This window comes from Heptranchias perlo, chromosome 33 (genome assembly GCF_035084215.1).
Source record: "Heptranchias perlo isolate sHepPer1 chromosome 33, sHepPer1.hap1, whole genome shotgun sequence".
Lineage (NCBI taxonomy): Eukaryota > Metazoa > Chordata > Chondrichthyes > Hexanchiformes > Hexanchidae > Heptranchias > Heptranchias perlo.
This window is the reverse complement of record NC_090357.1, coordinates 26,464,782-26,478,516: the sequence shown is the minus strand read 5'-3', so window position 1 is coordinate 26,478,516 and position 13,735 is coordinate 26,464,782. Positions and strand designations below refer to the sequence as shown.

The window sequence follows — 13,735 nt, the reverse complement described above, 5'->3', positions numbered from 1 at the left end:
CCTCCTCAAACTTTCAGTGCATCTTCCAAGGCGCCTCCCCAATCTCAGCCCTTAGTCCTGCTCACTGACTACCACTTCCTGCCCAAATTACTTTAGGACATTTCGTTAAGTGAGAGACGCTATACAAATGCAAGTAACCGTTGGACTGAAGTGACAGCAGGTCAGTCTGCAGCTGTGCAAACAGACCACCTCCAGCAACCCAGGGAACATGACATGCCTCACCAGTCTGCGTGCTACAAAAGAAATTTGACTTTTAAAATCACATGCCAGATTAGAACCCTGTAAAAATAACAGCGGCAGAAACATCTACAGTATTATAGAATCATAGAATCATAGAATCATAGAAGTTACAACATGGAAACAGGCCCTTCGGCCCAACATGTCCATGTCGCCCAGTTTATACCACTAAGCTAGTCCCAATTGCCTGCACTTGGCCCATATCCCTCGATACCCATCTTCCCCATGTAACTGTCCAAATGCTTTTTAAAAGAGAAAATTGTACCCGCCTCTACTACTGCCTCTGGCAGCTCGTTCCAGACACTCACCACCCTTTGAGTGAAAAAATTGCCCCTCTGGATCCTTTTGTATCTCTCCCCTCTCACCTTAAATCTGTGCCCCCTCGTTATAGACTCCCCTACCTTTGGGAAAAGATTTTGACTATCGACCTTATCTATGCCCCTCATTATTTTATAGACTTCTATAAGATCACCCCTTAACCTCCTACTCTCCAGGGAATAAAGTCCCAGTCTGTCTAACCTCTCCCTGTAAGTCAAACCATCAAGTCCCGGTAGCATCCTAGTAAATCTTTTCTGCACTCTTTCTAGTTTAATAATATCCTTTCTATAATAGGGTGACCAGAACTGTACACAGTACTCCAAGTGTGGCCTCACCAATGCCCTGTACAACTTCAACAAGACATCCCAACTCCTGCATTCAATGTTCTGACCAATGAAACCAAGCATGCTGAATGCCTTCTTCACCACCCTATCCACCTGTGACTCCACTTTCAAGGAGCTATGAATCTGTACTCCTAGATCTCTTTGTTCTATAACTCTCCCCAACGCCCTACCATTAACGGAGTAGGTCCTGGCCCGATTCGATCTACCAAAATGCATCACCTCACATTTATCTAAATTAAACTCCATCTGCCATTCATCGGCCCACTGGCCCAATTTATCAATTTATAAATAGCCTACAGTCATAGTATAATAAAGCAGTCCTGTTTTACATGGGTATGTAGGAAAATGCAAGACCGTGGCCCTTCCATAATCGTTCGACCGCTGGGGAGATATTTATCAGGTTGCCTAAGGCCATGAACTTGGAAGGTTTCGGAGCAGAGGGTTGGGTGGTGCACGATGTGTCTGCTACCAGGATAAGGGAGCAGGATTTAACAGCACAAATGCTGGGATTTGGCTCAGGAACAGCAATGTAAAATTAGCTTGACAGAGAGCCACACTGACCAACCCAGGCTTTAGAAAAATATTATATATATATAATAGAGAGAGAGAGAGAGAGAGAGAGATCTATATAGACATATATCCAATCTTCAATCACATAGCACTGCACAATACAAACAGGCTCAACGTGGAAATCAGTGCACGCACAACCTTAACTTAAATTAAAAGAAACTTATCCCAAGAGAACACTATAAATGTTTAAGAAAAATGCGTTTAATAATACTTGCAGAGAATTACCAGTATTGGGAGTGGTGGCACTTTAAATTATTGGGTTCATGATATAAACAAATGATTCTGGAGGTTTTACTAGGTCTATTAAAGCAGGTTTATATAGATTTCAGGGGGACTGCAAGCAGGGCTCTAATCACTGAGGCCCTAACATAATACATTGCTGTAAACTGCAAACTACCGCACACACTGAGAATCCTTGCAGTTGATGAATGACAGTAGTTGGCAGCTACACAAAACATTTTCCCATTCTCCCCCGTAGTCCTCATAAAACTAGCACCAGCGAACGTGATCCCAGAAGGGAACCACATGGTGCAAAGGCAGAAGATCTGAAGATATAGTCCCATTCTGACAGGTTCGTAAGAGGACTTTCAGGGCAGGAGCAGACAAGGAAAAAAAAAGCCCAAAATTCACCGCAACAATCCATCGGGAATAGGAACAGGGTTTTACCTGCAAGGTTATCACCGGTGAAATGCTGTTGCTAGCTTCTCCTGCCAGAGCACATACCCCCAAGGCATTGGTCATGTTTTTGAGAGCCAGTCTGTTCTAAGTACTGCTTGATAGTGTGCGTGCACTAACCTACAAAACTTGCAAAAGCTGGCAAACTGCTTTGGAGAACCTGATGACTCAACAACGTACCAGTGAAAAGTAGCCCTGGAATCACAGAGGTTTACATTACAGAAAGAGGCCATTTGGCCCACTGTATCTGTGCTAGCGCAATCCGAAATGAATGCCCCTGCCCTGCACTCCATGTATCATCTTCTGCTTCAAATATTTATCAAATTTTCCCTTAAAAGAGACAATGCTCTCTGCCTCAACCGCTCCCTGTGGCAAAGCATTCTACGCTCCACAACCCATTGTATAAAGTTATTTCTCCTAATCTCTTTCCTCACTCCTTTCATATTAATCCCTCCTCATTAACTCCACAACCAGAGGAAATAATCTCTCCCTTTTTGCTCTTTCAAAATCCTTCATAATTTTCAAAACACTTCTTAAATCCCCTCTTAACCTTCACGGCTCGAGTAGAAACAGTCCCAGTATCTCAAGTCTCACCTCATAGCCCTGGTTTCCCGTCCCTGGCATCATCCACAAACGCATAATTTCAATAAACAGGTACAAAAAAAAAACAACACTCCAAATGCCTCCCCCTCCACAAAGAAATGAAAGGCATTTGCATTTAGATTGGCTCAACAAAATGACCCAACCCTACCCTCTCCACCCCCCCCACCAATATAAACTAGTAGAAGGAATGAAAATCACATCCTCTTCCGCAGCAAAATAAAAGGCCCTTGTAATAAACTTAAAAGTACAAGGTCCAAAGTACACAAACATGAATAAGACTTAAAACACTAATTCTCTGCTTCCCTTTTACAATAAAACCCTCCTCTTTGATGGTACACATTAAGACGTAAGGTGCAGAATACAGTATGTACTAATGAGACTTCTATTTATTATATTAATGAATTGTATACAAGGGTTGGTTAGTCCTATACGGCAGGAGTGCTTTATGAGCTCCCACAACACATACGATGAGGGGAGAGGCCACCCGCACCCAACGGACACCAGTATCCCGCTGGACGTCAACCCAGAGTTCAGAGCCGGAGCTCCAGTCTCCACTCACCGGGACCGTCTGGACCTTCCGACATGGAGGCGGGAAAGCTGACCACTAAGTCAAAGGCTCGTTCTGAGCCAACTGGTAATTCATTAATGTTTTATTCAGCCTGAAAGCAACTAGATCTTTCAGATCTAGGTCTAACATTGGTTAGGCCACAGCTTGATGTACTGCGTACAGTTCTGGTCACCACATTACAGGAAAGATGTGGTTGCACTAGAGAGGGTACAAAGGAGATTTACGAGGATGTTGCCGGGGCTGGAGAATTTTAGCTATGTGGAAAGATTGGATAGGCTGGGGTTGTTTTCTTTGGAACAAGGGGGGCAGGCCCAGTCTGGCAGCTATGTCCTTCAGGACTCGGCCAGCTCACTCAGATAGTGGTGCTATCGAGTCACTCTTGGTGATTGGACATTGAGGTCCCCCACCCAGAGTACATTCTGTGCCCTTGCTACCCTCAGTGCTTCCTCCAAGTAGTGGTCAACATGGAGGAGGACTGATTCATCAGCTGAGGGAGGGCAGTAGGTGGGTAATCAGCAGGAGGTTTCCTTGCCCATGTTTGACCTGATGCCATGAGATTTCATAGGGTCCAGAGTCAATGTTGAGGACTCCCAGGGGCACTCCCTCCTGACTGGATATCACTGTACCACCACCTCTGGTGGGTCTGTCCTGCCGGTGGGACAAGACATACCCAGGAATGGTGATGGAAGAGTCTGGGACGTTGGCTGAAAGGTATGATTCTGTGAGTATGGCTATGTCAGGCTGTTGCATTGACTAGTCTGTGAGACAGCTCTCCCAATTTTGACACAAGTCCCCAGATGTTAGTGAGGGGGACCTTGCAGGGTTGACTGGGCTTGGTTGCCTTTGCCTTTGTTGTGTCCTGTTATTATTTTTATTGTGGTTTTCTGTAGCAAGATTGTACAACTGAGTGGTTTGCTAGGCCATTTCAGAGGGTAATTAAGAATCAACCACATTGCTGGGGGTCTGGAGTCACATATAGGCCCACACCGGGTAAGGACTGCAGGTTTCCTTCCCTGAAGGACATTAGTGAACCAGAGGGGTTTTTACGACAATCCGGTACTTTCATGGCCATCATTACTGATACTAGTTTTCTTTTTCCAGATTTTATTTAATTCATTGAATTTAAATTCACCAGCTGCCATAGCAGGATTTGAACTCATGACTCCAGATTATTAGTCCCAGCCTCTAGATTACTAGTCCAGTAACGTAACCACTATGCTACCCGTACCCCCATGTTTCAATGAGATCACCTCTCATTCTTCTAAATTCCAGTGTGTATAGGCCCCTTCTACAGAATCTTTCCTCATAGGATAACCCTCTCATCCCAGGAATTAATCTGGTGAACCTTCGTTGCACCACCTCTAAGGCAAGTATATCATTCCTTAGATAAGGAGACCAAAACTGTACACAGTGCTCCAGGTGAGGTCTCACCAAAGCCCTGTACAATTGCAACAAGACATTATTACTCTTGTACTCCAACCCCCTTGCAATAAAGGCCAACAGACCATTTGCCTTCCTAACTGCTTGCTGTACCTGCATGTTAACTTTCCATGTTTCGTGTACAAGGACACCCAAATCCCTCTGAACACCAACATTTAATAGTTTCACACCATTTAAAAAATATTCTGTTTTTCTATTTTTCTTACCAAGATGAATAACCTCACATTTCCCACATTCTACTCCATCTGCCACCTTCTTGCCCACTCACTTAACCTGTCTATATCCCTATGCAGACTCTTTGTGTCCTCCCCACAGCTTACTTTCTCACCTAGCTTTGTATTGTCAGCAAACATTACACTCGGTCCCTTCATCTAAGTCATTAATATAGATTGTAAATAGCTGAGGCCCAAGCACCGATCCTTGCGGCACCCCACTAGTTACAACCCACCAACCCAAAAATGACCCGTTCATTCCTACTCTCTGTTTTCTGACTGTTAACCAATCCTCAATCCATGCTAATATATTACCCCCAATCCCATGAGCCCTAATCTTGTGTAACAATCTCTTGTGTGGCACCTTATCGAATGCCTTTTGAAAATCCAAATATACCACATCCACTGGTTGCCCCTTATCTACCCTGTTAATTACACCTTCAAAAAGCTCTAAGATTTGTCAAACATGATTTCCCTTTCATAAAACTGTGTTGACTCTGCCTAATCGTATTATGATTTTCCAAGTGCCCTGTTACTACGTCCTTAATAATAGATTCTGGCATTTTCCCGACGACTGATGTTAGGCTAACTGGCCTGTAGTTCCCTGTTTTCTCTCTCCCTTCTTTCTTGAATGGTGGGGTTACATTTGCTACTTTCCAATCCACAGCCTTGACCTTTCTCTTTGGACTTAGAAATTTAACCTTGCCTGAACCCTCCCTGCCGCTCTTATTTGTTTAAAGCCCTATCTACCGCCCTAGTTATTCGATTCTCCAGGACACTGTCCCACCCCGGTTTAAGTGGAGTCCATCCCAATGGAACAGCTCCCTCTTTCCCCAGTACTGGTGCCAGTGCCCCATGAATTGAAACCCCTGTCTCCCACACCAATCTTTGAGCCATGCATTTAACCATCTCATCTGTTTGACCCAATGCCAATTTGCGCGTGACTCAGGTAGTAATCCAGAGATTATTACCTTTGAGGTTCTGCTTATTAATTTGGACCTGAGCTCCTCAAACTCCCTCAGCAGAACCTCATTCTTAGTTCTACCCATGTCGTTGGCTCCTACCTGGACTACGACAACTGGATCCTCCCCCTCATGCTCCAAGTTCTTTTCCAGTCGTGAGGAGATATCCTTAACCCTGGCACCGGGCAGGCAACATAGCCTTCTGGACTCCGGACGTGGCTACAGAGAACAATATCTATCCCCCTGACTATTCTATCCCCTAACACTACCACATTCCTTTTTACTCCCCCTACTTGAATGGCCTCCTGTACCACGGTGCCGTGGTCAGTTTGCCCATCCTCCCTGCAGTCTTTGTTCTCATCCATACAAGTGGCAAGTACCTCGTACCTGTTGGACGGGGTCAAAGGCTGAGGCGTGTCTTCAGAATATTTGGGGCATGATTTTAAAAGGAAAGTGCGGGTGTGTCGGGGGCGGGGGGGGGGGGGGGGTGGGGGGCGGTAAAGAAAATCGGGATTTTTTTGGAGCAGGCAGGAATCCCGGCTCCAACATGCCGAAGAACGTGCATGACCCAGAGTCATCTGGGTGCCCGCGACGTTCCCAAACCTGGAAGTCCCGCCGGCTTTAATTGCCGGACCAGGGAAAAGAAACTAAATAAATTAAACACCACAGAAGGAAGTTAAAACACAAAATGAACCTACCTTTGCACCTTGCTCTAATGTCTTCCCCCCCCCCCAGTGCAGGATGACATCTATCTATCTATCTATCCCTCCCATTGCAGCTCCCAGAGAGGACATTAATCATCATGCAATCGTATCAGAAACATTAAGTTTTGTTCATGCGGGTTTTCCACATGCACCTTCACCCCCCGCCCTGCTGCCAACCCACCACCATTGTGAAATCAGCCTCCAAGTCTCTGAAGTGGGACTTGAACCCACAATCTTCTAACTCAGAGACAAGTGTGCTCCCAACTGAGCCACAGCTATCATGGGTAACACACAGGTCATTGTGTGATTTTTTTTTTTATTCGTTCACGGGATGTGGGCGTCGCTGGCAAGGCCGACATTTACACACAAGTGCCCACACAAATGCTTTTCCTTCCCACATTCTTGTCGCGGGTGACTGTTCTGGCGGTTGGTGCAGCACCTCTTTTGTTTAGGAAAATAAATCTTTTGTTGACGCTACTTACAAAAGAGCCAAAAACAAAAATAACTGCTTTATGTTCAAACCATTGCAGATGAAACACTCAACAAAACTCAGTTGGGTTAAATTAGGAATAACTGAGGGCTCAATCCCAGTACGCTAAGGAATTTCATATGAATGTGTGAAGCACTAACATTGCACAATCCACAATTGCATTTTAGTCCAGTGTCTGACATTTACTAAGATTTGTTGGTTCAACTTTCTATTATAGTGAGATTGAAGCCTTTTCATTTTACTTATAATCAGGAAGGTCATGAACTCTAACTCCATTGTTTAGAGTGTGTGTCTTGCTTCACACACAAGCCCATCCAAATTAGGGGCTTTCAGAAAACGTTCAGATGTCTACACAGCTGCTGAGTCCGGTTCATCATCACCCCTGTGCTCGCTGACCTACAATGGCTCCCGGTCCAACAACACCTTGATTCTAAAATTCTCATCCTTGTGTTCAAATTTCTCCATGGCCTCGCCCCTCCCTATCTCTGTAACCTCCTCCAGCCCTACAACCCCTCCTAGATCTCTGCGCTCCTAAAATTCTGGCCTCTTGCGCATCCCTGATTTCCATTGCTCCACCATTGGCGGCCGTGCCTTCAGCTGCCTAGGCCCTCAACTCTGGAATTCCCTCCATAAACCTCTCCGCCTCTCTACCTCTCTCTCCTCCTTTAATACGCTCCTTAAAACCTACCTCTTTGACCGAGCTTTTGGTCACCTGCCCTAATATCTACTTATGTGGCTGGTGTCAAATTTTATCTGATTACGCTCCTGAAGTGCCTTGGGATGTTTTACTGCGTTAAAAGGGACCTATATAAATGAAAGTTGATGTTGTGAGTGGACTCGATGTTCGACATGTCCAGCCAATGCAGAACAGCAGTCCACAAAGCCAATAGAATCCAGTATATAGCAAAAAAAACCTGTAATGATCAGACTGGACAGACCATACCTTGAGCATTGTGTCCAGTCCTGGTCCTCGAGACATGAGGGAGACATTCAAGCATTGGAGGCAGAGCAGAGAACATTGATCCCCAATCTCAAAGGTCTCAGTTATGAGGTAAGACTGAAGAATCTTGGGCTTTTCAACTTTTGCAGTACTCCCACCCCTCGCCATCTTGACTTACCCGAGAACAGGCACAGGAGGCGGTGGGGGGCGGGGGGCGTAATTTGTATTGGAAAGTCGCTGCCCAATGATGTCGTTACAATTTCCGGATTGCCCTGACAGCATGGCGGGAGTCACGGAGTGGCCAGAAACGGCCAAGGTAAGTTTAAAAATGTAACTTTTCTGTGGAGTCGTTCTGAACCAGGGAGGAGCCAGGGTGCTCCCCCAGGCTCTGCAAGGAGTCTTTGGACCATGCCGCTCCCTCTCAACGGCGACATTGACATCCCCTTCCCAGCGCTAACTTTGTGCTGGGGACCATTGCTTTGGATCCCAGCTTCCTCGACCCCCAGACCCGGTTGTTGGTCCCACCCGCCAGCCCTGACATCGCTCCCGCGGGGTTCTGGCCGGAGACTGTCTTCCTTTATCCAAATGACCCGCCCCCGGTTAAAATTCGTGGAGAAACCATCAACAGCTTGCATTTACATTGCACTTTAACGCAGTAAAACATCCCAAGACAAAATCTTTCACCGAGCCACATAAGGAGATATTAGGACAGGTGACCAAAAGCTTGGTCAAAGAGTAGGTTTTAAGGAGCGTCTTAAATGAGGAGAGAGAGGTAGAGAGGCGGAGAGGTTCAGGGCCTAGGCAGCTGAATGCACGGCCGCCAGCGGTGGAGCAATGAAAATCGTGGATGCGCAAGAGACCAGAATTGAAGAGATCTCGGAGGGTTGTAGGGATAGAGGGAGTTACGGGATAGGGAGAGGCGAGGCCACGGAGAGATCTGAAAACAAGGACAAGAATTACCAACATCAACTAGGGGCTGTTGTATTTAGAAGACTTGATTAATTCCATTCAAACTCCCATGTCCAATGCATGGTTCAAGAATCATAGAAATTTACAGCACAGGAGACCATTCGGCCCATCCTGTCCATGCCGGCCGAGAAAGAGCTATCCAGCCTAATCCCACTTTCCAACTCTTGATGGATATGCACTTGAAGTGCTGTAACCTAAGTACTTTTTAAATGCGATGAGGGTTTCTGCCTCTACCACCCTTTCAGGCAGTGAGTTCCAGACCCCCACCACCCTTTGGGTGAAAACATTTCTCCTCAGCTCCCCTCTAATCCTTCTACCAATTACCTTAAATCTATCCCCCCTGGTCACTGACCCTCTGCTAAGGGGAATAGGTCCTCCCTATCCACTCTATCTAGTCCCGTCATAATTTTATATACCTCAATTAAATCTCCCTTCAGCCTCCTCGGTTCCAAAAAAAAACAACCCCAACCTATCCAATCTTTCCTCATTGCTAAAATTCTCCAGTCCTGGCAACATCCTCGTAAATCTCTTCTGTTCATATCTTTCCTGTAATGTGGTGACCAGAACTGTACTCAGTTAACTGTAAGAAACTAAAGAAGGTCAAAGGTCGATGCATGACGGAGGTTTGTCAGTCGGCCCGGAGATCCAGTGTCAGCACAGTGTGCAAACTGTCCGTTCGAGAGCCAAATACAAAGCTTGCATTATAAAATTACAGCTGAATTCTAAATCACAGCCGCAGTACTGAGGTAGCGTGCGGCTACAGTCAATCTCACTGCCGCCAGACATCTCCAACACTTGCAGCAGATGCCATACTTGTTTTTTCTGACCAACTCACAACAGTTTTCTCAAGGCTTCTTCTCCCCTTTGGCCCCTCGAAGCTGATGCTGCTCATAAGGAGGTTGGATAGGCTTCCTGTTCTTTAATCCTAGATCTAACAAGGCATCTCCTCCAGTGGCACCATCTTACTTAGTACCTCTTTGCAAATATCAGTAACGTATCCGACGCATTCACCCGATGATCAGGTGATGTCTCTACTTGATGGGCTGTTGCTAGAATCTGAGCGAGCGGTGCTGGAACGAACGCCCATTAAACAAGTCTAGTCCTATCTCCTCTTCCCCCCCCCCCCCCCCCAACCCTGCCCCACCAAACATTTTGAATATGAGGTTGATTCACATCCCCAATGAAGAGGAAGTCAGGCACCAAACAATTCTCGCTCCCTCTCCCAATGCCAGATTCTGTCCACAGATACCTCCCAAGTCTGCAGGTAACCCCTGCCAGTTCTCACTGGTACCGCTCCCGATATCAGTTTCCTGAAGCCAAATAGATTAAAAATACAACTTATTAAAAACATACTTCAAAGGACAGACTTCCTACTGACTTATGTGGGACTGTTTGCAGATGACAAGGTCATACTGCTGGCTAGGATTGGTGGAAAAACCATCATCAACAAGGCCCTGTTGTAATTAGCAGACTTCATAAGAACAGCTTTTTTTTCTGCAAGGCAGTAAACACAAGAACCTTTCTGTCCGTTAATGACTGTCCTGTGCTCTGTTGAAAGAAAAATGAGTTTCTCTCACACATGGGGAACCTCAGAAGGCAGCGCCCCGTGCAACATCTGGTGGCCAAACATCTGTCCACGTCGATCAGTCACTGCTCTCAGATTCAGCAATTTGCGACAAGACATTTTACCTCCCCCACAAAACCACCCACCCACCAACCAAGGAAGCAACTATAAACTTGTGATGAGTCGACACACACACTCCTCAGGGCTGTTCACACAGCAGCATCAGAACAGAGCCAGTCATTTGCCCTCCAGGGAATCATCGTGATCAGCACGAGGGGGATTGAATAGAGTCACTGCAGAAGATTAAAAGAAATCATTTTTGCCTGAAGTCAACTATGTTCTGCAACGCTGGCACTCAGAGGTCTTGTGATCGCCATCTCTGCTCTTTTTTGTTGATGTAATGCGAACACAAGATGAGAAGCAATTAATTGAGCCTCTTGCTCACGTCAGTAGGGCCTAACAATCCTGAGGAAAATCACGAGGAACATAGAAAGTGTAGTGGAAAGATGGAGAGGGAATATGAAAAAAGACTAGCAGATCACGTAAAAGGTATTGTTGGGGTTTTTACAAGCCTATGAACAGTAAAAGAATAGATAAAAAAGAGGGTATGACTGATTGGAGATTGAGGGGGGAATCTCTGCAGAGGGAGAAGTTGTGGCAAAGATATTAAATAAATATTTAGCATTTTTTTTATATAAGTGATGGTGGAAGTGAGGATGTAGGTGTACTGGAGGAGGAAGTGGAACAATTATCAAGAGATTACCAGAAAAGGAACTGGTTCTGAAAAAAATGATCAGAACTCAAGGTGAATGAGTCACTGGGCCCTGATGGCTGAACCCTGGGTTGTTGAAAGAAGTCCAAGAGGAGAAAGCACAGGCTCTGGGCACAACCTGTCAATCCGCCTTAAATGTACAAACTGAGCGATGGGACTAGAGAGAAGCCAATGTAACATCTTCTGTTCAAGAAGAGACAGAAGGATAAGCGGGCTAACAACAGGCCAGTTAGTCTGACGCGGTCACGGACAAAAATCCTAGAATCCATAATTAGAGTTTTAATTAGTCACTGAGAATCAAGGGAAGTCATTTTTGACAAATTAAATAGCTTTTTGAATTGCTGACTGATTGGATAGATGAAAGGAGTGCAGTAGATGTGTATATGGAGTTTCAGGAGGCATTCAGTAAAATATCTCTTGTTACAAAAGGCAGCATGGATGGAAAGCTGGTTGAAAATTGGGTGTTGCACGTTTTTTTTAAATTCATTCATGGGATGTGGGCGTCGCTGGCAAGGCCAGCATTTATTACCCATCCCTAATTGCCCTTGAGAAGGTTGTGAGTCGCCGCCTTGAACCACTGCAGTCCATGCAGCTTTCTGTAGTAGGATTGTACAACTGAGTGGCTTGTTAGACCATTTCAGAGGGCAGTTAAGAATCAACCACATTGCTGTGGGTCTGGAGTCACATATAGGCCGGATTGGGTAAAGACGGCAGGTTTCCTTCCCTAAAGGACATTAGTGAACCAGATGGGTTTTACGACAATCCAGTAGTTTCACGGTCACCATTACTGATACTAGCTTTTTATTCCAGATTTTTTAAAACATTTAATTAACTGAATTTAAATTGCCCAGCTGCTGTGGCAGGATTTGAACTGATATCTCCAGATTAATAGTCCAGAACCTCTGGATTATTAGCCCAGTGACATAACCACTATGCTACCATATCCTATTGGGGAAGGGCTAGACGTGGTGTACTCCAGGAGTCAGGATCGGGTCCACTTTTGCTCTTGGTCTATATAGATGATTTGGTCTTGGGTATAGGGAGCACAATCTCAAAATTTGCTGACAGTACAAAAGTAGGAGGCTTGATTACAAAAGAATTAAGGAAGACATAACTCAGTGGACAGACAGGTGGGAGATGTAGTTTGATGTGGAGGAGTGTGAGGTGATACATTTTGGGAGAAAAAACAAGGAATGGGAGAATAGATTTAACGAGAAGACACTGAAGGGTATGGATGAACAGAGAGACAATGGGTTCAAATATATAATGTCCTGGAAATTTGAGTGCAGGTAAAGCCTTAAAAATTACCAGCAGCATATAGTATGGGTTTTATAAATGGCGGCATAGAGTGCAGGAGCAAAGAATAATAATTTTATACAAAATTTTGGTTAGGCCACAGTTGAAGTACTGAGAGAGTTCTGGGCACCCTATTATAGAAAGGATATTAAAGCCACTGAGAACGTACAGCGCTGATTCACCAGGGTGACGTCAGGGCTGGAAAACTATAGTTATGAGGAGATACTCGAGATACTGGGACTATTTCCAATGGCACAAAGAAGGCCAAGAGGAGATTTAAGAGAGATTTTTTAAATTATAAAGAGTTTTGATAGAGGTAATACGTAAAGACTATTTCCTCTGACCCAGGTCAATTTCAAATTATTATCAAGAGTGAGAAAAGAATTTTTGAGAAAGAGAATTTGTGGAATACTTTGCCCCAGGGAGTGGCTGAGACAGAAACCATTGCATCTTTTAGGGGAAATTGGGGAAATATTTGAAACAGAGAAAGATACAGGGCTATGGGGAATAGTGGGGTAATGGGGTTAATTTTCACTTATTCGAGCAAAGAGTAGGGACAGACATGATGGACCGAATGACCTCCTCTTGGGCTGTAAACTTCAATGGTTCTAAGGTGAACATAACTTAGAGTCAAGGATTTCAATCAGAACTTTCAGAAAGGGGGGCCAGAGCCCTCAGAAAGGAGGAATCTTGGAGAGACTGGAAGTCTGCATCACCCATGTGCAACATAGCATTGTGAAAGTCTACAAAAAACTGTTTCATCCAAAGTCCTGTCAGTTATTAAAGCATGTAAGCAGTACACTCTTAACATCACACTTTAACCTCTTCTGAACGGATTTTATCTTTATTGTTTTTAAGTATTGTATTCACAGTTTATTGCTATGTCTGACTTTTTCTATTTATTATTGCACTTGTAAATAAATCTGACTGATAGTTCTAACCTGAACACATTGGTCTGCCAGTATGGTATTTTCCACCTTTCAAATGAGGCAGGAGAATAGAGTGGTCATCTTAAGTTAAGTCAATACCACAATTAGAGGGTAATTGTTAATCTTGGACATACCATTTCAG

General features: G+C 44.8%; 1 protein-coding gene across 6 annotated transcripts in view; it reads right to left on the bottom strand.

Annotated features, from left to right (window-relative positions):
* The window catches only part of st3gal4 (ST3 beta-galactoside alpha-2,3-sialyltransferase 4), a 226,811-nt gene that overhangs the window by 39,986 nt on the left and 173,090 nt on the right, over positions 1–13,735 (bottom strand). The window contains exon 1 of one of the 6 annotated variants that reach the window (XM_067971098.1): positions 2,739–2,800. The exons of the other annotated variants lie outside the window; for them this stretch is intronic. The gene's annotated coding sequence lies outside the window, so the exon portion shown is untranslated. Of the gene's footprint in view, positions 1–2,738; positions 2,801–13,735 lie in introns of those variants that run through there. 6 annotated transcript variants of the gene reach the window in all.